The 26368-nt window shown below is 38.0% G+C and overlaps 1 long non-coding RNA gene across 1 annotated transcript in view; it reads right to left on the bottom strand.

The window, feature by feature from the left end:
* Positions 1–23812, bottom strand: part of LOC116464002 (uncharacterized) — a 29829-nt gene extending 6017 nt beyond the window's left edge. Inside the window, exons 1-2 of the long non-coding RNA XR_004246833.2 lie at positions 23756–23812; positions 21176–21345 (exon numbers count right to left, since the gene is read on the bottom strand). This is a non-coding gene — a long non-coding RNA (uncharacterized LOC116464002). The remainder of the gene's footprint in view (positions 1–21175; positions 21346–23755) is intronic.
* Positions 23813–26368: the final 2556 nt, after the last annotated feature.

The raw sequence follows: 26368 nt of genomic DNA, 5'->3' as shown, positions 1-26368 counted from the left end.
CACACAGAATCCCTACCGGGGCACTGCCTAGTGGAGCTGTGAGAAGAGGGCCACCATTCTCCAGACCCCAGAATGGTAGATCCACCAATAGCTTGCACTGTGTGCCTGGAAAAGCCACAGACACTCAATGCCAGCCTGCGAAAAAAGCCAGGAGGGGGGCTATGCCCTGCAAAGCTACAGAGGTGGAGCTGCCCAAGGCCATGGGAGCCCACCTCTTGCATCAGCGTGACCTGGATGTGAGACATGGAGTCAAAGGAGATCATTTTGGAGCTTTAAGATGTGACTACCCCACTGGATTTAGGACTTACATGGGGCCTGTAGCCCCTTTGTTTTGGCCAATTTCTCCCATTTGGAATGGCTGTATTTACCCAATGCCTGTACCCCCATTGTATCTAGGAAGTAACTAACTTGCTTTTGGTTTTACAGGCTTGTAGGTGCAAGGGACTTGCCTTGTCTTGGATGAGACTTTGGATTGTAGACTTTTGAGTTAATGCTGAAATGAGTTAAGACTTTGGGGAACTGTTGAGAAGGCATGATTGGTTTTGAAATGTGAGGACATGAGATTTGGGTGGGGCCAGGGACAGGATGATATGGTTTGGCTGTGTCCCCATCAAATCTTATCTTGAATTCCCATGTGTTGTGGGAGTAATGCAGTGGGAGGTAATTGAATTATGGGTGCAGGGCTTTCCTGTGCTCTTCTTCTGATAGTAAATAAGTCTCACAAGATCTGGTGGTTTTACAAAGGGGAGTTTCCCTGCACAAGCTCTCTTCTCTTTTCTGCTGCCATGTGAGACGTGCATTTCACCTTCTGCCATGATTGTGAGGCCTCCCCATCCATGTGGAACTGTGAGTCCATTAAACCTCTTTTTCTTCCCAGTCTTGGGTGTGTCTTTATTGGCAGCATGAAAACTGAGTACAGAAGGAGAGCATCTCATTCAGAAGACTACCTTGATAAACCTTAGGGATGAGGAGGATAAACTGTGGTCAGTGTGTTTTAGTAGCCAAAGGTCTTGGCTACATTGTATTCTCAGGATGACAGGAGCTGTTTGAGGCTCTTTTTGTTTGCTGAACATGACTGGAATGTGTTTGAATATAAAAAATGTGCAATAGGTGCTGAGGTAGTGAATTGACTCCTCATGGAAAGAATGAGAAATTTCTGAGGAAAACCTGGGGGAGAGGAGAAAAGGATCCAAAGTCAAGATATTGCAGTAAGAAAGTGAAAAGTCAAAAGAAAAAAAAAATCTTCCATGGAGGTTTAGCTGAAGAGGGGTTTTAGAGGCAAGAATATCTGAGAAATTTTAAATTATTTGAGGTAGGGTTCAAAATGTTAACCTTCTTCTCCATCTTCTTTATGCAAATGTTAGGAAATCTGTCAGAGGCATTTAAACCACAGCAACTCCATCTTGAATAGGGGCTAGGTAAAATAAGGCTAAGACCCCTTCAGCTGCATTCCCAGATAGATAAGGCATTCTTAGCCACAGGATGAGATAGGAGGTCAGCACAAGATACAGATCATGAAGACCTTGCTGATAAAACAGGTTGCAGTAAAGAAGCTGGCCAAAACCTACTGAAACCAATGGCGACTTGAGTGACCTCTGGTCGTCCTCACTGTTATACTTTGACCTGCGACATGACAGTTTAGAAATGCCATGACAATGTCAGGAATTTACTTACATGATCTAAAAAGGGAGGCATGAATAATTCACCCCTTGTTTAGCATATAATCAAGAAATAACCATAAAAATCAGCAACCAGCTGCCCTCGTGGCTGCTCTGCTTCTGGAGTAGCCATTATTTTATTCCTTTACTGCCTTAATAAACTTGCTTTCACTTTACTCTATGGACTCGCCCCGAATTCTTTCTTGAGCAAGATCCAAGAGCTCTCTTTTGGGGTCTGGATCAGGACCCCTTTCTAGTGACAAATCTGCATTTCACACGTATGGGGTGTGTGTGTGTGTGTGTGTGTGTGTGTGTGTGTGTGTGTGTGTGTATTCCGTAGGACCACTCAGAGAAGTAACAAGTTCTGCACCCAAGTTTTCTCAGAGCAAAAAGTGCATTTACTGATCACCTCAGTATCAAGAAGATTAGGAAAAAGCTAACCTAATTCTTTCAGTTACTGGAGAGAAACCAAAGCAAGTTTTGGGGGGCAGGGAGGATACTAACTCTGGCCTGAGAAAGAAAATGCCTAAGTGCAATTAAAATGAAAGACCCTGAAGGAAAGGAAAGAGATAATAAAATTATTTTAATTATCATTATTGTAATTATGTTTAAAGAGTTGAAGATTTCCACATTGCTTAATCGTTCCAGTGTTGTTACTATTTTCTTTTCTAGCCTCTTCTGATTATCTTAATACTTAATACATCTGAATTAAGAACTCTGCTTTTATCCCTCTAGAGATTTGATTTTAGAGTTGAAATAACAATCTTGGGGCTATCATGATTTGCCAACTCAAACAAAATGAGAAGAGATCAAATACATAATAGCCAAGTAGGATATGTGGAGATGTTTATTGAGTTGCATCACATTCTGGTTTTCTGTTGATGTTCTTCCTTTTGTTTGTTTTTGAAGACTAGGAGACCACTCGGCTCATCTGACAGAGGCAGCCTGTGGATCAGCAAATCCTAGGAGCTAAAAGGAACTTAGAGATTATCACCTTCTCAATCTATGGTGGAGACTTATCTGTTCTCTTGCAGTCTAAAACAGAGATTTAGCCCTGACTTGAATTATTTAGGGGTTCACAAGGCTGATAGTTAAATTTTCTGAACCTCTGAATTATTGAAACATTTTTAAGTAAGCCAAAGGATGTTCACTAAAATTATTTTCTGTTGTCTCCGGAGGCCCAAAGTTGGAGAACAAAACATTCTAAATCATGGAGCTGGACTTGCAAAGGGGGTGATCCTAAATTGCACCTGCCTGCACTAGTTATCACTCATTCACAGGCATCTATAAAAGGCCAGGGTTGAAAGCCTTCCAGAAAGACATTTCTTTGGGGATCATTTTCTGTATCACTGGGATAAGGGGAGAAGAAGGTACTTTCCACCCCACTCTAAGTGAGAAGCCTTCAAGGAAGAATCAGGCTAAAACCCTGAAATAACGTTTTGGTCAAGCTCTTGATGTGTGAAGATGTGATACTTGAGTTACTCTTGGTCTAACGGGAGAGGCTGTGGCTGGAGCTGTGCTTTGCTGGTGACAAAAGGAAGAAAAATGACTTTGAGAGTGAGCTATAGAATGAGCTGCACTTGCTCCAGCCATAGGCAAATGCATGTCCTTACTATTATCTAGATTTCAATCCCACCAAAAGGAATTGGCTGTAGGTCAGCTTGAAAAGGATTCCACCCAAAAGGACTGCCTGAAGGGACAAGGAGAGCACAGCAGAGGGACCCAGCAGAAGCCCAGATTAGTCCTAAGCAGCCGGCTGGAGGAGCAGCCTTGCCCAGGTTGGCTGGCAGTGGAGGAATACCCAGTAGAAGAGTTTCTAGGAATCTGTAGAAACACTGTTGAGAAACACTGTCAGCAAAAAAGCCCTGAAAGTAACTCAACCAACGGCATACAACTGAGCCGCTTTTGCCTAATCTTCTCTCACTACCTGGGTCTGACCTGGGCGCCATCAAAGAGCAGCTAGGGAGTGAGGGGAAGAAGTGGAGCTGGGAAGAGAGAGGAGGCCAATCTCTCATGCACTTCAGATTTCCAGCCAGATACAGGGGAAGGGAGAAGCTTCAAATAGGATAAGACTCAAAGCTTTTTATATTATTGGGTGGGGCTTTGAAAATTACTGAAATGAGACTGTTCTTGTGACTAAATGGGGGCAGAGAGGCTTGTCCTAGATGCCAATAAATGATGGGGAAAGAGAAACGCCCTAGGGGTGTATATGAAAGGTCAGAGGGCAAAACCTTGCTTGCTTGCTTTTTCTTTCTTTCCCTCACTTCCTTCCTTCCTCCCTCCCTCTCTTCTTTCCTTCCTCCCTCCCTCCCTTCCTTCGTTCCTTTCCTTTCCCTTTTTCTCTTTCTTTCTTTCTTTCTTTCTTTCTTTCTTTCCTTCTTTCTTTCTTTCTTTCTCTCTCTTTCTTTCTCCTTCCTTCCTTCCTTCCTCTTTCTCTCTCTTTCTTTCTTCCTTTTTTCTTTCTCTCTCTTCATTCACTCACTCTCTTGCTCTTCCTTTTTGTATCCTACTGAGTCCAACTGATTCAATAAATTAGTTATAGTTAAACAGATAGCAATTGATTTTCTTTTTCTTCAGCTTTGGTTTTATTCCTGTCTCCGAAGACACACATAAATAATTTATTCATTTACTAAATTCAACACCTTCAAAGATTTGAAAATAGCATTAATGGGGCCCCTGAAATTCTTGATATTCAAGGTCCAAAATCCTGTGATTCCTTAGCCATTTTTCATTTAACTGTATTTTCATCCTACACCTGGTCACCCTTTTCCCCTGTCATTCTAGGTTTATATCACTCCTCTTAAAACTGAGGCTTTTCTTACGAATGCACTCTGAACATAGTGAGGCTGTTCCTGCTGTAGATCTTGTCAGGCCACACTGCATAGTGATCATAAAACTCTATAATGCATCAGGACCAACCAGGAATAGTTAGCTTAATAGTTATGAGAACGTAAAAATTAAAAGTATAATTTTCAAATAAATTGGTGCTAAAGATTCAAATTTGAATCAGATGGTGCCAATATGGTATGATTTGATTGTTAACATTATGCAAAAAGTGTTTTCCTACACCGGCACCTAAAATGCTAGTGAATTATTTTGTTTTCCACTGACCAGATGTAGAACATTGGAAAAGTCCCTTAAGATTACAATGCACTTTTTTTCCAATGGGGAACTAGATGAGAATGAATTAAATTCCTCATTTATTGAGTGAGTACTATATATAAGGCACTACTGTACCATATAATCAGTTCGATTTGTTCTTGAAACTAGTCCACAAGTGAGAGGGAAGCTAGACAAATGTCCAGCTAACACTGGTACAGAACAAATTGAAATAAGATAATTCAAGCACCATGAAGGTATATATTGGCTCTTAAAAAATATTTGTTGAAAAATTGGATGAATAAGCCACCACACACAATGAAACCCAAGGAAGAAGAATTTGCGTCCCTTCCTGTTTTATAACTCAGTGATTTTTGTACTGGTCCCCCTTTTAAAGAGTTTCTTCCCTTTATTTAGAAATTTAAATATTCCTAAGATGTAACTTATTAGACACATAACACTTTTTTTGTAAATGAATTATCGTGGCAGTCACAGAGAGCTGAAGAATACAAAGCATCTTGCTGTCAGGGAAGAACAGACAAGAAAAGGGAGAAAATAACGTTTAGAAAAGGTGACTGTGGACAGACAGGAGTGAAAACTCTATTCCCTTCTCAAATATCCTAAGGTTATTCATTCAGTCCCACATACCTGAACCCTGAATTGCTTGGAGTGTTTGTTCCTCAAGCACTGTATTTGTTTTGAAATTTCATTGTAAGTCACCGAAAGTTTGGGATAATGAAGCTGGAGCTGAGTTCAAAGTTTGAAAATTTTTATTCATAAAATGGAAACTAAACAGAGCCTGTTGGTAGCAGATTCTATGCGAGAGTGGAAGGTCTCCAAGAGCCAGACATTTGACTGGGGTGAAATAAAGGAGAATGTCACAGCTGGGTTTTCCCCAAAACCCTTTGTAATTCTAACCACATAGGAGTAACAGGAAGTCACTGATGCTGGTCTGAATTGCACGGAAGTACTAAGTAGGGAATAATGTGAGCTGATATGGTTGAATAAAGCATACATTAGGGAATCAGTTTAAGTCTAGTATGTAACTGGAGGGGTTGAGATTGAGGAGTGCTATTGTACATGTATGTAAAATACTTTTAATAGTACGAAATAGCTTTTTGACTCAATGGTTTGGACATATGCAATTACATAAGCTCAAATAAAGTTATAGTAGTATATTGGCAGGAAAAAGAAAAGGTGTTATCTGATGAAATTTAAAAAGGATAAAGTAACTATTATTCCTCTCTCTTAAGAAGAGTTCATATAGCTCTTGGCATGTAATGGATGGAAATTATGATCAATGGGGCCATGAGCTATGCAGTGGGTGTTAGTGCATGTTATAGGGATGTGATCATGAACATTCCACATCTCAAGAATGATTGCAAATTGTTCTCATTTAATCTTAGCTTTTATGTGTGCAGCTAATTATTTTCCTGTAAGAAATAGGTGCTAAGAAAGTTAGTTGCCTGCATGAGTCATGTGCAGTAAAACCACTTTCTCCTTTTTACCTTTTATGATTTTAAATGTATTCAACATTTCTTAACACAATTATTGCATTTTTTTATTGCCCCTATTCTTTAAGTTTTTTAGCCTTCCATGTTTGCTATTTTATGCTTGTTTTTGGCCATTTTATTCTCATCTGAATTCACCTGCTAACCGATTTGGTGAAGGATATGAAATTGGTCTGGTGCGGTGGCTCACACCTGTAATCCCAGCACTTTGGGAGGCTGAGGCAAGTGGATCACGAGGTCAGGAGATCGAGACCATCCTGGCTAACACGGTGAAACCCCATCTCTACTAAAAATACAAAAAATTAGCTGTGCGTGGTGGCGGGTGCCTGTAGTCCCAGCTACTCGGGAGGCTGAGGCAGGAGAATGGCATGAACCTAGGAGGTGGAGCTTGCAGTGAGCTGAGATCGAGCCACTGCACTCCAGCCTGGGTGACAGAGCAAGACTCCGTCTTAAAAAAAAAAAAAAAAAAAAAAAAAGAAAGATATCAAATTAACCACTTTTCTTATTTATCTCCAAAAATTATCGGGAAAGATAGCTATTTATACTACAGCCTAATTTTAGTTTTCTGAATGACTTATTGATTTCAGTGATTATGCTTTTGGGTTTATTACTCATGGTCACACTATATATTAATAAGCCAATAATAGCATATGACTTGTAATAAAGCTCATCTGGCTTCCCTCATCAAGAAAACAACAGAGAAGATAGAAACTTCTCTGTGCAATGTATGCTTCTTATTTTAACCCTTAAGAATAAAATTTCTGATTATAGATGTGGTTGGTATGCATTTGCTTTAATAGAACTATTGTTATTCTACTCTCACAATTATGTATGTAAATAAATATGGAGCTATTTCAGCTTCAGTCTTGACTGAGGCCTTAATATAATAGATGCTAACAATACCCGTGTTCCAAAAGGAGATGCTGTTAATTGCATTTCAATAAAACTGATTAAAAATGTGATGAAAAAATACTTATTGCATTTAAAAAGCCTGTAATAGTTAGTCTGTAGTCACTCAAGAAGACTCCAGAAATTAACGATTGGAAACATACAATTCCAATCTTGGAAAATGATCACAAAAAGAGCCTTAAACCAGAAATTGAAAATCCCTCAAGTTTAATGACATTGTAGATCTTCTAGAAGTATTCTTTTCCTTTCTTGGGTGAAAGGTGATTATTTGAATTTCTAATAAAAAGTCACCAAAGTCAGAGAGGAATAATGCCTCATGTATCAGCTTGAGGGTCCAGTGGCAGTAGAGCACAGGGCTGCCATTGGGTTGGTCAGCATATGTGACGGATGAAATTGTGAGTTTCAAGATAAGAGACATTGTAAGATTCAAGATAAGATGAAATTGTGAGATTCAAGATAAGAGACAAAGACACATAGGAAGAAAATGGACACGTGATGGCAGAAGCAGAGGTTGGCATGATGCACCTGTAAGGCAAGGAATGCCGACAAGCACCAGAAGCTAGGGGAGGCAAAGATTCTCCCCTACAGGGTTCAGAGGGAGCATGGCCCTGACATCCTCTTGATTTGGATTACCAACCTCCAGAACCGTGAGACAATAAATAACTTTCTATTGTGTGAAGCCACCCAGTTTGTGCTACTTTGTTACAGCAGCCCTAGGAAAGTCATACAGAATGTAGTTAGGCTCCAAGTGATACAAAACATAGGCAGTTTTCCTCAGTCAGATTGTGAGACATATGAGAGAAAGAAAGAGTGCTCGAGGGTCATTTCAGATCTCCTTCAAATGGACTAGTTGGTGGTGCAAGGAAAACTCAACAAAAAGATGTTGAAAGTATACAGCTAGATACCCAAGAAGAGAAGAGTTCTGAGTAATGCTCTAGGGAGTGCTTCCATTGAGGGCTGCTAGTTAAAGATTTTCATTATTTTCCCAAAACTTCAAGTGTAATAAAATAATTAAAAAAAAGATTTTCATGATTTTCTGTGATGAGGGTTTCCCAAGAACCCATGAATATTTTCATAAGAGAAAGGATCTGCTGTAAACCTCAACACAACCATATCAGGGCCTAAGTAAAAACTCTCCTGCCTTTTTATCTACTTTACCTCCTCTGTTTAGATCCTGGAGAGGTTAACAAATCCACAGTAGCAAGCTGAAGGAGGAGATGCTGAAGCACAAAGAGGATAAAAGGGAAGAAGGCAATCATTCCTTCTCTCTTCCCACACTGTAGGTGGTCAATGTTAATCAGGAGCGAAGCTTTAACACTGAATTATATCCAGGGTTCGTATTACATTGGGCAGAACATACTCGATGTTCCAGAATAGCTTGGGAGAGTAAAGACTTCTTACTTTTTTAAGTTTGACCAGAAAAATCATGGGATCTTTCCTAGATTCCATATAAACTGGGGATGTGGGAGGTGGTGAAGGGTAGAATAATCACCTGTGAACTGATATGTAAAGGCAGATTTGATAAATGAATAAAATTATTTTCCATTCCACCTTATGAGTCTTGTTCATTCAAAATATTAGAAACACTAAACATTTTATACAAAAAGCTCCTTTTAGACATTATTTTATTCTATTCTCATGAGAGGCCTATGAAGTGCACAGATACTGTTGATGAATAGAAAGAGGTGTGGACAGACTTGCACACACTTTGACATGGGGATATTATTCCTCTCTGATTTCAGTCATAGAGATTATAGGTATTTTCTCCTCGCCATTAGTAAACACATTATCTTTGAAAATGTTAGATTTTTTATTAGAAATTCAAATAATCACCTTTCATCCAAGAAAGGAAAAAAACACTTCTAGAAGATCTACAATGTCCTTAAACTTGAGGGATTCTCACTTTCTGGTTTAAGGTTCTTTTGTTATCATTTTCTAAAATTGGAATTGTATGTTTCTGATTAATTTTTGGAGTCCTCTTGAGTGAATACAAACTACCAACTACCACATGCTTTTTAAACGCAATAAGTATTTTTTCATCACAGTTTTAATCAGCATTATTGAAATGCACTTGACAGCACATATTGAAAACGTACAATTTGATAAATCTTGACATAGACAGTCACCTTTGAAACCATCATCACAATAATAAACATAACCATTAATTTCCAAAAATTTTCTCATGCCCCTTTGTAATCTCCTCCCCACCCCCAAACACATAGCACTTCTCTCTGTGAGAAGGTTTTTTAAATTTCAGCTTTCATTTCTTTAGTATATATGAGGCTATATACTAAAGTATATGAGACTATCTAAGCTATTTCTTCTTCAGTAAGTGTTGTTTGTTTTTCAAGGAAATTGTCCATTTTGTCTGTCATCAAATTTATTACCATAAAGTTATTAATAATATCCCTTTATAATTCTTTTAGTATCTGTACAATCTGTAATGATATCACCTCTCTCATTTCAGATATTAGTAATTTCTGTGTTTTCTCTTTTTTTCTGATCGGTATGGTTAGTAGTTTATTGATTTTATTGATCAATAATAACGGCATTTTCGTTTTCATAATTTATGTTCTTCGTTGTTTCTTTGTTTACTATTTTCTTAATTTTCACTCTGATCTTTGTTATTTCCCTTTCTATACTTAAAGACTTAATTTTCTTTTTTTTTAAGGTGAAACCTAAGACCTTTCTTCTTTTCTAATGTAGGCATATTCATATTCATGCTATAAGTTTCTCTCATATATTACTTTGGCCATATTCGACAATTTTTGATATGTGTATTTTCATTTTCATTTATTATAAAATACTTTCTAATTTTACTTTGATTTCTTCTTTGACCAATAGGTTATTTAGTAGAGGGTTATTCAGTTTCCAAATATTTGGGGATTTTCTAGGGATCTTTCTGTTTTGATTTTGAATTTAATTTCATTGTGGCCAGAAACAATACGCTGTATGATTTGAACCTTTTTCAGTTCTGTCAGTCTGTTCTCTTCCTACACTATGGCCTGGAAATTCACTTTAGGAAGTGAGCTGGAGCATAGGAGGCATTGTTTCCCACATTTTAGCGATCACTGTCCTTTGTTGCTTGATAGCCAATGTCTTAAGCACTGTTGTTTCCTACATTTGGTCCAGATTTCCAGTTGTTTCAGGTAGGAAGGTAAATCTGGTCCCTGCTACTCTATCTTGTTTAGAAGCACAAGTTTGTATTTAGGTTAAATATTGTTTTTATGTGCTTTCAGTGAAGCTACTATATAGGAATTCTTGATTCAGCTCTGTGTTTGTAAACAAAACAGTGGCAAAATAACAGGAAGAATCCATAGAAAGTGGGCAAAATATATGCTTGGTTATCGTCTGCCAGGAGGAGTCTGGAGTTTGGGGGGGAAAAAAAACATAGTGAGATTTACCAAGTGTAAGAAATCAGACCACAAAATGGTTAATAATAATAATTAGACTTCTAAGGACACTGTGAATACAAGACTGTAGTTGATTGTAGAAATACAGTGATATAATAGGCAAGCTCACATGGAGACAAAGGAAGCCTAGGGTTCTAGTTTTTGCATGGACACTGTGAGATATTGGCAAGTGACCTAACCCATCTAAGTATTATTAATACAAATAACATGGTGAACTGGAATTAGATTTCTGGACAGCATTCACAGAAATTCTGATCTAACTAATTTGAAGTGGGGCCTTCAAATCTCTATTTTTGTTAAGTTTTATACAGGTTATATTGATGCAAAACTAGTTTGGGAGTCTGCTGATAAGATGAGCTCTTACATGGCTTTTCAGCCCTAGCCTTACCCATATTTAACTTTTAGTAACGATAATACTAGTTATCGTTTGTTGGACACTGCATATGTACCATCTTGGGTGCCTTACATACATGTCCTATAGTCCCCTAGTCTTACACAGCAGATCTTATAATCCTCATTTTCTGAAAGAAGGTTGATGTTTGTTTTTTAGGATGGCCTAGGAATGTGCCCAAGGCCACATACGGAGTCTGCCTAAAAACATAAATTTTATTTGTGACCTGGCACAAAACTGTGCTTTTTCTATTTAATCATGTTACCTATCAAAAGACTAGTCTGTATATCCTTAATGTTCTAATATTGTTGGTTCACGTCAGTCCAGTTTGTCAAAGGTAAAATATTATTTTGTAAGAAAGGGTCTTAAATATTCTAGAGAAGCATAAACAGAAGTGTTCTACATATAATAGAAAAATAACTTAAAAATACTAGTACTTTATTGAACACTTATTTACACTAGGCTAAGGGCTGTATTACATTATTTATTTCAGTGATTTTTACATGTTGGAGGGTTTCTTAGGGATAATTTGTCCGTTATCTATATATTATAAATTGAATGAATGTGTTAACTTAAGCCCTTTATAATACATTTAAAATATGATACTTCACGTCCATAGGTAATTTATATGTGCTTACTATTTTCATGTATATCTTCCCTTTTAGCCTCTTCCACTTATCATCTCTTTATTTTTTTCTATTAGTTTCTTTCATTCTGTTGTCATTTTTTCCCTTTTTATAATTCAAGGCAGTGCTTAAAATAAGTCCTCTCTATGTGTTTATTTCTTGTTTTCAATTTTAAAACACTTGATATTGTTATTTCATATCAGAAATGGGTAGAGACATTCATACCATCTAGGTGTGAAGAAATTGAGAGAATGTTATATGGATCAGGCATAAAGATATTGCTGTGAACCCTGTGATTCAGGTGAAATAGAAAATATTTATATTTCAGAAGTTTTACCAAGATTCGAAGGAAGAATAAAAATTAATAAAAATGAAAACTTTTTATGTCCTGGCCAGATCTTTCATAAATATTTGTAATATTTATTTGTAAAGTACTTTGAGTATTTGGGGCAATGCTTTGGATCGAGGTCACCGATTTAAATTCTGTCCCTTCCCTCTCTTTCCTACCAATTGCCTTTGTCTCCCCTCTCCCTCTATTTAATTGGAGCTTTTCCCAAACTTGAGCTGATCTGAATGGAGTTGCAAAGTGAAATTAACTAATTCCCTTGAAAGAAGTAGGGGTAGCAATACTTTAGAAAGCTTATTAATTCCTCTTTTCACACTGCCTCCCTGCTCTGCTCTCAGACCTCACTTGGAACCCCTGGAGAAGGAAAATTAACAAGCCCCCTGAAGCTGAACCACTACAGCCTTTCAAGGGAACTGGCTAATTTCACTTTGCTGCTCCATTTGGAGCAGCTGGGGGTACTGGTCTTGAGGGAAATAATAGGACCTAGTGCTTGACATCCTTTACATTTTTAAATAAAATTCAACTAAGTTTTCTCATCAAACTAAAAAATGGTGTTCACCATATGCCTACATCACTGGTTTATATACTGAAACAAGCTATTCATACATCTTCGTCTATTTTCATTTCTTAATCCCGTTCGAACCTTCCAAATTCTTTTTGATCCCTGATACTAAATAACTTCTTTCCTAAATGTCCAATGATTGTGTTTATCAGTAAGCAACAAATAGTTAAGTCATTTCTTTTTCTAGTGGAGTTCTGACTAGAATGCCCTCTGCCCCCACTTCCTTTTCAGAATCCAAGATACTTTCTTTGGTCCTTGTTTAGGATATTCAGTCCTGGTCTTTTAAAGCAGAAGCATTCTACATCATGCCTATTTCTATGCTTCACCCAGAGAGCATCACAGAAAGAAATCAGATGGCCCCTGGTAGCTCTCGCAATCCTCTTATTCCTAAATTCTCTTAACGCTTCTGTAACATAACCACACTTTCAGATTCACAACCCATTCTTTTTCTAGAAAAAATTCATAGGACATTAACAGTTTCACACTGTACTCTGGGGGCATTTTATCATTAATCTTTTTACATTCTGAGCCTTACCCATTTGAGTCTTCTCAGTTCCTCTCAAAGATATTTTAATGATGGAGCTTCATCTTTTGCCCTATGGTAACTAAATTTCTTCAGTTCCCATTTGTGTAGAAGTTTCATAAAAATCCTGCTCATAGTCTGAAATGAATTGCTTTTTGTAGAATGGCCCTTCAAGTAGTTCCTGACTAATGAGAGCAAACAAGATGGGCTTGCAAAAGTTAACATTCAAAAATATATAATGTTTAAAGTAACTATCATATCACCCACAGGCACTTTGGACAATCAGAGGTAGATGCTTCTTTTTGATATTAATCACATATATTTCTGTGGATCATCAATTGCTGTTGCATGCTTTTGTGTTGTGAATGTATTAAAAAGTATTCTTTGGGAAAATAATGGAAAACTCCAGTTTTGACATCAGAGCCTCTGACAAGTAAATCTCTTCTCATTATCTCAACATCTATCTTGGCTTGTAAAAATCCTGCAGGTTTATGATGCATCACGGTATCCTTCACTACCTCCTCTTGTTCTTAAGCATAAAGCTGCCACTTATGCTAGAACAAGCTTGATAAGATTGTCTTATAGATCCAATCCATTTAAAGGGAACATTGCTGCCGACCCTGACATCCTTTTGCCGCAGCTCTTCTCTGCCTGAGTTAGAATATTATGCTCGAGAGTTAAAAGGATGAAGTGCGGATATACTATATGCACAAAATTACCACTCACTCCTAAAGGGTTAGAGCCTTAAATATCAAGATATTCATTCTAATATGAACAGAGGAAAAGTGCTGTTTTTGCACTTTCTTAAATGAGGCCATAGACTTCAACCATCTACTATACTATCCTTAGTAAGTGGACAATAAGAAGAATAATAAACCGTGGTTCATTTTAGATGTTAACCCACATCCAAATATCTGAATGACCTTCTCTCAAAGCTGTTTTAAATAAATGGTGTATAAAATACACACCAAGAGAGTCATAAATGGCCAAGGTGATATTTGAGGCCTTATGGGAAGTACTCATTTCAAAAATTCCATGCTCTGTCAGCTCTAATGATCTTTGCCTCTTCATTTAGCTGAGAGTTGGCTTTTTAATGAACAAATGCCCTAAGCAGTCTAGATGTCATTCTTATTATGGTCATATATTTTGGAAGTGTGATGGGGAAGAAATTGATATAAGAAGAAGGTGTAACAGAAGGAAAAGAATACCTGAGAAATGAAGGGCATACATGTCCCCATCAAAGTGATAATAAATGTGGTGGGGTGGCAATGCCTGTGGTGGTGAATGCCAGTTGATGAATGAAGCCTCATATTTTGTACCCCCAAAATTTAAGGATTCTGCATGTATCCAAGTGTTTTTTGTATATAAGTCTGATAGGCACACAGTCTAGCCCATAATCAGTGTGCATGTATCTTTTTTCATATTATAGAAATTTGGATGTTCCCTGGGGTTATAAAAAAATTCTGGGGTCTTCTGAGGTATTCCAGGAAGTGTGGGACCAAGTAAACTACTCCTAAACCTCTTGGAATGTCTTGAATTCTTGTAGTTAAGAAAGGAAGAGGAAAAACTGTATAAATAATTTGCCAGAGTTCCACTAGTTATCTTGGCCTGAGAATTGTCCCCTTGGAGGTAGTCCTGGTGGAGTTTAGAGCACTCCCGCTTTTTTTTTTCCAACCTCAACAGTCTCAGAAGCTTCTAGACCATAATGGAATCCTGTTAAGAGTTAAATATAAGTATCTCAGCAGTGTCATGGGCTTCTAAATCAGGAAACAAGAGGAAATTCAAATATCATTACCTGTAACTCAGTTAGCCTGGGTCATGAAGCTCAGGGACATTTGATTATCTTCAGTGACTGATTGTGGCTCCTAAATGGCTCTATTCCATATGGAAGCATCTTTTCCTTACATTTGAAACAAAATATTTGAAACTAAGGTTTGTATTAGCTCCTGTAAGCACACTTGCAAAATTATATTTGATAAATCTTTGGGTTTTGAAGCCACATACCATTTTAAAGCATATTGTGTCAAATGACATGGTTCCAGTTATACCTGGAGGAATTATTGGCTTTTTGTCATCAAACAAATATATTTGCTTTTGTACTATATAGGGACTCTGGACTAATCAAGAAGCACAAATGACATGTAATAATTGCTTTAATATAATTCTATGTGACTTGTCACCCATGTATAGAGTAGACTTGCATGTATGTTTTCAGCATATTAAACTTGCTTCCAGTATCTTTTAGATTTTTTTTAATTGCAAAATGTTTTTATTAGTTTAGATGACTGGGAGCTAAAGAAAGGTAGCTTCTGGAAATTCCTTTCCATGTATAAGTCTCCAGATTCAAATAGTATTTATCGAGTTAATGTTATATATCAACTTCAGAACCCTGCCATTTCATTTATTTACAGTGAGACATGAGTAGATAGAAATAGCCATATACTTTGTTTTTCATTCTGATATGTGTTTAAAAGCTCTGATGTCAGAAAGATGAAATCAGTTTCTGACAAGGGTATTGACCAGGGTATCTGTAATTCTCAAGTGATGAGAAGGGAAGAGTTAATGGGATTTTTTAATATGCTGAATAGGGCTTTTCTGCTGAATAGCACTACATTGTCTGAGAGCAACAGCTCTTGAATATTAAAAGAGAACCGTTTTGTCTTGTGCTGTTGCCATGGAAGGAAAGAAAGTGATTTTAGAAAAACAAACAGGAAAAGTCTTGAAGAAATTAGATAGATTTGAAAACAATTTGCCTGGTGGTATTCCTTTTGCCCAAACTGTATATATGTGTAGGAGGAGGGCAGGGCAAATAATCCATCCTTCCATTGTTTTGAAGACAGAGTAAAGCTCTATTGCTGTCCTTGAGACAGTGCAGAATGGGGGTGCTAAGGCAGGATGAAACTAATATGTAGCTATTATACACATTGGGACTGTCCTTTCATTGGGCATTCGTAGGTGCACTTACTGCGCCACCCTAGAGGCAGCACAAGCTACTTTTTGCTTTTACGTGGCCATATTTTTGTCATAGGAAAGAAAATTTTAGAAATTATTTTATCTCCATGGATTGGAAATCTTTCTTTATGTTATGCTCCATTAAAAAATAAAAACCAGTTCAAAGTCTCAGTGCTTTACAACAATAACAGTTTATTTCCTACTCTGTCAATGTAGGTTTTAGGAGAGCCTAAAATGTGGGTCTGCCTCACTTATCTTCCTTATTTGGTGATTGAGACTGAAGAAAAGAGCCTTATCTTAGTCTTGTGGCAAAAGGAAAGAATAGTGACAGAGCCATGGGATGGCTCTTGAAGCACCTACCCAGAGGTAGCAGATATCACTTTTACTCACATTGCATTGGCCATAGTAATTTACATGGCCAAGTGTGATGTAAATGACCTCCTCAGACCATGGAGTATGCCTTTCCCAAAGAGAAGCATTTCAAGTCACATGGCAAGAGATAGAGGCATGTAATCTTCTTTTAGGAAGGAGAATGAAAATACATAATTGAGATAAATAATGCCATCCTCATCACCCTTGATCGGTTTTGAAGGCTTATGGAAATAAAATGTGATACATTGGAGGGTGTAGATCTTGCTTCTTAAGTGTATAAGGAGATAGGCTAGCAGTGATTCCCATGGTTTAGAGTTCCTGAGGATCACCTAAATAAGTTGTTAAAAATGTAGGTTCTCTCAGCCCAATGCTCATCATTCATCATTCAAAGAGTAGACAAATAAATTATTTTACACACCACACACACACACACACACACACACACCATGGGATATTATTCAGTCATAAAAACGAATGAAATAATGGCATTTGAAGCAACCTGGTTGGAACTGAAGACTGTTATTCTAAGTTAAGTAACTCAGGAATGGAAAACCAAACATCGTATGTTCTCACTTGCAAGTGGGAGCTAAGCTATGAGGATGCAAAGGCATATGAATGATACAATGGATTTTGGGGACTCGGGGGAAAGGGTGGGAGGGGGTGAGAGATAAAAGACTACACATTGGGTACAGGGTACACTGCTTGGGTGATGGTTGTACCATAATCTTAGAAATCACCACTAAAGAACCTAGTCATGTAACCAAATACCACGTGTTCCCAAAACCCCATTGGAAAAAAAAAAAGAAAACAAAAGGAGGAACAATTAAAAACAAAACACTGCTGTTCTAGAAAAAGGAATGCGAAGCATAACTAAACTAGTGCTTAGGCATGAACATTTGGGTGATAAAATTACAAAGAAAATAAAGACTTAATTACCATAAAGATCAGGACTGGCCGGGCGCGGTGGCTCACGCTTGTAATCCCAGCACTTTGGGAGGCCAAGGTGGGCAGATCACGAGGTCAGGAGATCGAGACCACGGTGAAACCCTGTCTCTACTAAAAAATACAAAAAAAATTAGCCAGGCGTGGTGGCGGGCGCCTGTAGTCCCAGCTACTCGGAGAGGCTGAGGCAGGAGAATGGCGTGAACCCGGGAGGCGGAGCTTGCAGTGAGCCAAGATTGCACCACTGCACTCCAGCCTGGGTGACAGAGCAAGACTCCGTCTCAAAAAAAAAAAAAAAGAAAAAAGATCAGGACGGTGATTACTTTTGAAATTGAAAAGAGGGAAGGGACTGTGATTAGGATAGATGGATGGAAAAACAATATTTCTTAAACCTAGCTGTGGTTATAAGTGTATTTGGTTTGTTTTATATAGTCTTATATATCTGTTAGATTTTACAATAAAAAGTTTTTTTTAAACACTGAGAAAAAACAGCAGGTTCTCTGACACAAGACAAGGATGCCCTCTCTCACCACTTCTATTCAATATTGTATTGGAAGTCTTAGCTAGAGCAATCAGGCAAGAGAAAGAAATAAAGCGCATCCAAATAAGAAGAGAGGAAGTCAAACTATCCCTGTTAGTAGATGACATGATGCTGTATCTAGAAAACTCCATAGTCTTCAGCTGATAAACAATTTCACCAAAGTTTCATGACACAAAATTGATGTACACAAAATCACTAGATTCTTATACACCAACAACAGCCAAACTGAGAACTAATTCAGGAAGGCAATTCCATTCACAACTGACAACTGCCACAAAAAAATAAAATACCTAGGACTACAGATAACCATGGAGATAAAAGGTCTCTACAATAAGAATCACAAAACACTGTCAAATAAATCAGAGGAGACACAAACAAATGGAAAAATATCCCATGCTCATGGATAGGAAGAATCAATATCCTTAAAATGGCCATACTGCCCAAAGCAATTTATAGATTCAATGCTATTCTTATCAAACTACCAACAACATTCTTCAGAGAACTAGAAAAAAATTTTTAATTCATATGGAACCAAAAAAGAACCCTCATAGCCAATGCAATCCTAAGCAAGAAGAACAAAGCTGGATGCATCACATTACCTGACTTCAAACTATACTACAGGGCTACAGTAACCAGAACAGCATGATACTGGTACAAAAACAGGCACATAGATCAATGGAACAGAATAGAGAGCCCCAAAACAAGGCCACAGATCTACAGACATCTGATCTTCAACAAAGCTGACAAAAACAAATGATGGAGAAAAGACTCCATATTCAATAAATGGTGCTGGGATAACTGGCTAGCCATATGCAGAAAATTGAAACTGGACCCCTTCTTTAAACCATATGCAAAAATTCACTCAAGATGGATTAAAGACTTAAATGTAAAACCCAAAACTCTAAAAACCCTAGTGTCTTCTAGGATTTTCTTATAGTTTCTTCTAGATTTTCTTATCTAGGCAATATCAATCAGGACACAAGCATGGCGAAGATTTCATGACCAAGGCACCAAAAGCAATCCCAACAAAAGCAAAAATTTAAAAATGGGATCTAATTAAATTTAAGAGCTTCTGCACAGGAAGAGAAACTGTTAACAAACAGACAACCTACAGAATGGGAAGAAAATACTTGCAAACCTATGCATCTGACAAAGGTCTAATATCCAGCATCTTTAAGGAACTAAGACAAATTTACTAAAGAAAAACAACCCTATTAAAAAGTGGGCAAAGGACATGAAAAGACACTTTTTTTTTTAATAAAAGACATACATGTGGTCAACAAGCACTGAGAAAAGGCTCAATATCACTGATCATTAGAGAAATGCAAATCAAGACCACCTCACACAAGTCAGAATGGCTGTTGATAAAAAGTCAAAAAGTAACTGTTGCTGACAAGGTTACAGAGAAAAGGAAACACTTGTACACCATTGGTGGAAATGTAAGTTAGTTTAACCATTTTGGAAAGCAGTATGGTGATTCCTCAAAGAGCTAAAATCATTCTGCCATAAAGACACATGCACATGAATGTTTTTGTTTTGTTTTTTTCTTTTTGAGATGGAGTCTCGCTTCGTCACCAGGCTGGAGTGCAGTGGCACGATCTTGGCTCACTGCAACCTCTGCTTCCCGGGTTCAAGCAATTCTCCTGCCTCAGCCTCCAGAGTAGCTGGGACTACAGGCACACACCACCGTGCCCAGCTAACTTTTGTATTTTTAGTAGAGATGGGGTTTCGTCATGTTGGCCAGGATGGTCTCAATTTCTTGACCTCGTGATCCACCCGCCTCGGCCTCCCAAAGTGCTGGGATTACAGGTGTGAGCCGCTGCGCCCAGCCGCGAATGTTTATTTAAGCATGAATCACAAGAGCAAAAATACAGAATCAACCTAAATGCTCATCAGGGACAGATTGGATAAAGAAAATGTGGTAGACATACACCATGGAATATGACGCAGCTATAAAAAACAACAACGAGATCATGTCTTTTTGTGGAAACATGGATGGAGCTGGAGGCTATTTGCCTTAGCAAACTAACAGAGGAACAGAAAACCAAATACTACATGTTTTCACTTATAAGTGAGAGATAAATGATGAGAACTCATGAACATAAAGGGAACAACAGACACTGGGGTCTGCTTGAGCATGGAGGGTTGAAGGAGGGAGAGGAGTAGAAAAAGTAATTATTGGGTACTAGGCTTAACATATGGGTGATGAAATAATCTGTACAACAAACCCCTGTGATATGAGCTTACCTATATAACAAACCTTCACATGTACCCCTGAAACTAAAATAAAAGTTTAAAAAAATGCAGGTTCTCAATATCACCTCTCCTCCATCTCACCCTGACTCTCATTTCTAATATGGTAGTTTGCACTGAGGTCCAGGAATCTGCATTTGAAGAAGTTTCTTGGCAACATTTTCTGAAACACTAACCCAGATGAGCTCTGTCTTCAGTCCTGTGATTGTGCTGTAAGAAAAATAGTATACAGAGAAATAGTTTCTATGAATTCCCAATCCTCAGCTTTCAATATTTCACAGTCCATATATTTTGGTATCCCTTTTATTCTTCTCTCTTCTCACTCATGGTAAAAGGAGAATAGAAAAGTAACACAAGTCCAGATACGTTATAAAAGAGGATTAATATTATCAAGAGGGGAGTTTATTTGTCCTCCTGTAAACATTCTACCCTAGACAAGTAGAAACACACTGGGGAGTAGATTCCTTCAAAAGACCGTAAGATCAGTTATTTATGCATTCGTTTTCACCATTTCAGGATGCAAAGTTATCAGAAAAGACAACCTCTCTGGTCTCAAGCCAGGTGGGACACTACCAGGATGTGACTGGAATTCTTTAAGGAGGACAGTTAGGTATCAAAGGGGAAAAGAAGAAGAAGGAGAGGAAGAAGAGGAGGAGGGGGAGGAAGGAGGAGGAGGAGAAAGGTGCAGGGAAGGGAGATGGGGAGGAAAAATGTAGAACAGTTCTCTGGGTGGCCTTGGACCAGCCCTACTGTCCTCCCTTTTCTCATTTCTAGTTCTCAAGAACAGCTGTAGAATGTTCTGGGAGTGCAACATTCTGAGATAAGGAGGGCTGGCTGGAACAGCCTGAGCTCTGTTCTGGGACCCCGCTTTACTGAAATAAGATAACCTTCAATGTTTTAGCCCAGCAAATCTCATTGCCCCACGGCATAAAACCCAGGGTGAGAGGCTTTCTGGGGTCCCTCAGCTGATACAAGTGGGGTATGCATGGAGGACACTCCATCTATCCTGGGCAAATTTCTTGAGCCTTGCAGACTGGCTTACAATGTGTCACAGGCTTCTGTTGTCTTGCTGCCTACCTGTAAGTAGTAAAAAGTCTCTTCACGCAGCTTGTTGTATGCACAGGTGTTTTCTCTCACTGGACGCAGACAAGTTGGTGACCAGGGCACAGTGAACCTGCTTCACAACAAGAGGAGAAGGAATTCCAGGTAGATCGACCTTCTATTCCTCTGGGTATAACTGTGATCCGCTGTGAGAAATATTATTATATTATTTTTGGCAGTGGGCCACACTGGTACACCATTTGGGATGTGTTTGGGGGTAGGCTTAGAAATTCAGAGTGGAGCATACTGTTAAACTTATGTTAAGAATCAGGATGGGTTTTGTCTACTATTTTGATTCTATTAATACCAGGAACCTGAAGATAACAGGACGTTGCCATGCCAGTTACTATTTCTCATTGCAGTGTTTCTTCTGAGCAGTAACTCTAAGGAATTGGCCAAGAATCATCTTGTTCCTTGTACTGGGAGGGAGAGGGGCTGGGAGGGAGAGAGCAATGGCATTTCTGCTGTGAGGAAAGGGGCAGAAGCATCAACTCCCTTGCATTGTTGTCTTACATGGAAGGTATTCTGTTTCCTACTTTTTTCACTTCACATTGTGTCTTTTGCATTTTTTCTTCTTGCTACAATGTATTTAAAACTAACATTTACATTCACTAAATTTATGCAATATTCCACCTAGTTAGTATGTTTTTTCTGCCATTTCCCCATTATTTCGTATTTAAAATATTCACTATACTTGTTATTAAAAAATAAACCTAAAATAAACATTTTCATGAAAGCTTTTGTCTCCCCAAACCTAGTTCTCTAACATAAATTCTTATTTAATTCCTATGTTTAATGGAAAAATCGTTTTAAAATATGTGATTTTTTTTTTTATTTTTAACATTTTAATTTACATGGGGCTAGATTTCGGTTCTTTCTCACTCACACTAGCTCCCCTTACTTTTATTCTTAATTTTGTTTCTTGAGATGGAAAGAGGGAAAAGGGGTGAAGTGAGATCTAGGGGCACACCCTGAAAAGTCAAAGGTAATTTAAATTTCTCTGAGAGCTATTTCTTTACAATGAAATGAGCAAATGGAAATGAAATAAGCAAAAATAAAATAAGAAATAATTAAAAGCAAAGACACAAAAATTCTAAATTAACAGCTTTTAATAATTTTTTTTAAGTAGAAAAATTCAAAGCTAGAGTGACTAAACTTTCAATTATGTGGAAGGCTTTAGAGCAGTGGTTCTCAGCCTGGGTGTGTGCCGCACTGATATGTTTGGAATGATGTGGGAAAGAGGATCACGCAGAGAGTGGGGTTAGGAACTAAGCCTAATTTTGAAACGCTTACTCAAATTGCAGCTTAACCATCAAAACCTGGGGATCCTCATCACAATGGTGTGCATAAAAACATAAGTCTTACTGATTAAAAAGAAATTAAGAACATTGAAAGGATGAAATTAAAAATTCTGGCAGCTCTCAATTTGCTAATTCATATGTATCAATTTCAGTTACCATGGTTTAGTTAAATAACACCAGTCCCTCAATAACATGGTTCACGTTTCATTAACTATGGTATATTAACTGCAATTTCATGAAGTTCTAACCTCACTGACAGCACTTCAGTTCAGAAATCACTACATAAATATCAGACGCACATCATGATGAGTGACGGATCACCTCAGTATGGCTACTGCACATCTGTTACTCAGTTACCACCCAGCAAAGCATGTAATTGTGTTGCCTCCATGTCTTCCCATGATAAACTCACATGACATTTTACAAAACGGATGAGTAAAAGAAGGAATTGTGCAGCAAACGAAAGTGCAGCCAAGAAATGAAAAGCAATAATGCTGGATGTGAAATTAGATCCAGTAAGAAGATAGCTGACTATGGAATACTGACATTGCTGTCATTTCAGTTTCTAGGTATGAGGCCACAGAAATTTACTAAAAGAGAACTTGACATAAATGAGAAAGGTAGTTGTGATGAACAGAATGAAGATGTCCTAGAGGAAGTAATGCTGGCAGAAAATTTTCACATTAGAAAAAGCTCTTGGAAGTGTTTCAAGACACTGAAAGAACGAAGAATACAATGCGGGAAGCCGATCCGAACTTAGAAAAGCATATGATAATTCACCAGTGCATAAAGAAAAATGGTGCCCCACATTGTTAGTTACATGACAGGGAGGCAAGCATGGTTTGAACTACTTTTGATAAGTTTTTATGAAAAGTAACTTTAGTTTTAAACATTTCTCATGTTTTAAGTTATATTGTATTAGGTATTAGTTTTACTATTTTTATTTGCTTGTACCTTTGTCAATGACAGCAAGAAAGATTTTGATGTTTTGGCAAAACTTTTTAAAGGCCAAGGCCCAATCATTAGTTTTCTCATTGATTATTAAGATTGCTTTGCACAATCATCTTTGCAGTCCCACACTATTGTGCTTGTACTGAGGATTATCTGTACCTTATTTACTGTTACATAGTAACTTCAATACTGTCTCATTTAGTCTTCACAATAACTTGCTGAATGAAGCATGCATTATTATTTGTATTTAACAGAAAAGAGAGACTTTAGAGAAATCAAGAAATATGTTTAAATTTACACTTACTCTTGGCTGAGCTGTGGTCCTGTAGTTGTCCCGTATTCTCTCTTCACTACAACGCTGCAGAGACTTATTCCCCTAAGCTGCCCTGTCTGTCAGACAAGCACACCATGCACGTTACATTCCCAGAGTTCCAGTTATATCCCCTCCCACCCAGGGGCTCCTCTATTTTGCAGGGTTCACAGTGGTCTCAATCTAGGCCTTGCCTTTGTACATCAATCGCTCTTCTTTTTCTCTACTATTCAAGGCATGTTGTTGTTGTTTTAAAAACATCTGACTCTCTCTTTTCTAATGAAACCGATTGTATGTTTTTCCACAAGGCCAGACTCTCCTTTCCTATGATCAAATAATTAAAAGTAATGAATTAATGGAAGAAGCTTGCCAACCCCTTCCAGTGACCATTAGAATCCCAAGACTTCATCCCAGTCCTTTTTCTTCCTCAATCATCAAGCCCATCACTTTTTCTTCTTACATCTTGTGGATTTGTCTCTGCTCTCAATCTCTGTTTCTAGATATAAATTTAAACATTCATCATCTCTGCTGTAGTATATTCGTTTATTTTATAAATGCTGATAACACTATGTTCCAGACATTCTTTTAAGTGCTTTGCAGCTTTACAAATATTAGTTTATTTAAAACCTCTTAACAGCTACATGAGGCAAATACTATATTATCATTCCCATTTATAATTGAGAAACTGAGAGAGAGTCTTAAAGTTACTTTCCTAAATTCACACACCTGGTAAGTGATAGAGAAAGGATTTGAAACCAGGCAGTCTAACTGCAGAATCCATGCTTTAAGCACTGTTTTAGAATGTATCTTATTCATTCATACACTCATGCATTTATCCATTTAGCAAACATTCATTAAGTGCTTATCGTATCAAATACTGTAATAGAGAAGAAAGAAATGTATAAAAAATAAGTGGAGAAATGTTTTATAGATTACATCACAGGTCAAGGTTAAAGTAAAGACACTAAGGAGTGAGCGGTCAAGTCTAAACAAGAAAGGCAGTGAAGAAATTTAAAATAGATGAGTCTTGAAATATGTATGGGTAGTTACCTGGGAAACAGAGCACTGCATTTTAAGGGCAAAAGCATTTTAAAATAGAAGGGGGGCTGATAACAAAGGCATGGAGGCATGAATAAACTGGTATGTTTGAGCCACTTCCACGTGGTTGAAGCAAGGATTGAGGTAGGATTTAAAGTGAGACCAAAGGTTGAAAACACAGGAAAGATCCAACGTGAGGGGCAAGGACTTGGTTCTGGCAATGAAAGTTGAGTATACATCTGACTCATGCGCTTCTGCCTGGGGCAACACAATTAGACTGTAGGAAGCTAAAACAAGGGAACTTGTATTCTAAACAAATCACCAAGTTTATTTTGTGGTAAAATAGTTTGAGAGCCACTGCTGCAGGTACGCCAGGCCTCCGTGATCTGGCTTCCGGTTTGAGTACTCTGCAGAGCACTTCACAGAGAGCTTCATTTTGCACCACGGGAGATTGAACTTTCCTCTTAAGAGAACGAGTCCATTCTTATTCATTTCTCCATTGGAAAAACCAGTTCTTGTGGTGTGACTCCATGTTAAATTCCTTCTGTATAGAGGAGTATATCTTGGTTCAATTTTACATAATTTCACCATGCTAGGCATTTTGAGTTATTGCAGAGATGAGAAAAAAATAGATTTGGCTTTTAGCAGCTCAACATCTAGTCATCCCCAATCTATTTTTCATATCTCATTATAAGAGTGTGATCATGTTAAAAATTTGCATAAGAGATCTTAAATAATATATGGACACTAAAGCTGGCTAGCATTCTTTGCGTTATACAGTGCGTCTTGCATTCATGGATGGGAAAGGGGCATCACTACTTAATGGCTACAGAAGGCCTCCTGACTCTGGGCTCATGCAGTTTTCCACCACATCGTGTTCCTTCTCACCCCAGGTTAATTCCTTCTTTGATGCATATTCTTTCTTGAACATTCACATATAGTTTTCTATTTTCCAGAGCACTCTTTCCTCCTCCTTTTTACCTGTGAACTCCTACTAACCATTATAGTCTAAGCTTAGAAACACTTCTTCTGCCAAGCCCTTCCTGACCATCAAAGTTGTGGCTAAGTGCCCATTTTAGTGACCTGCTGTACTAGTACATTTTTACACTGCTATAAAGAACTACCTGAGACTGGGTAATTTATGAAGAAGAGGCTTAATCAACTCACAGTTCCACAGGCTTAACAGGAAGCATGACTAAGAGGCCTCGGGAAACTTAAAATCATGGCAGAAGGCAAAGAGGAAGTAAGTCCCTCTTACCACAGCAGAGCAGGAGAGAGAGAGAGAGCAAATGTGGAAGTGCCACACACTTTCAAACAATCATATCTCCCGAGAACTCACTTACTAACATGAGAATAGCAAGGGGGAAGTCTGCCCTTGTGATCCAGTCACCTCCCACCAGGTCCTTCCTCCAACACATGGGGATTACAATTTGGGTGGGGACTTGGGTGGGGACACAGCCAAACGGTATCACCTGCAGTAACACTTTAATAAACAAATGTCTACCTGGATGTTTTCTCCACTAAACTGAAAGCTCCTGTGAGATGGCACTTTCCCTGATGTATACCCCG

Source organism: Hylobates moloch, unplaced genomic scaffold (assembly GCF_009828535.3).
Source record: "Hylobates moloch isolate HMO894 unplaced genomic scaffold, HMol_V3 SCAFFOLD_3, whole genome shotgun sequence".
In the NCBI taxonomy this organism is placed as follows: Eukaryota; Metazoa; Chordata; class Mammalia; order Primates; family Hylobatidae; genus Hylobates; species Hylobates moloch.
This window is presented reverse-complemented; position numbering and strand designations above follow the sequence as displayed.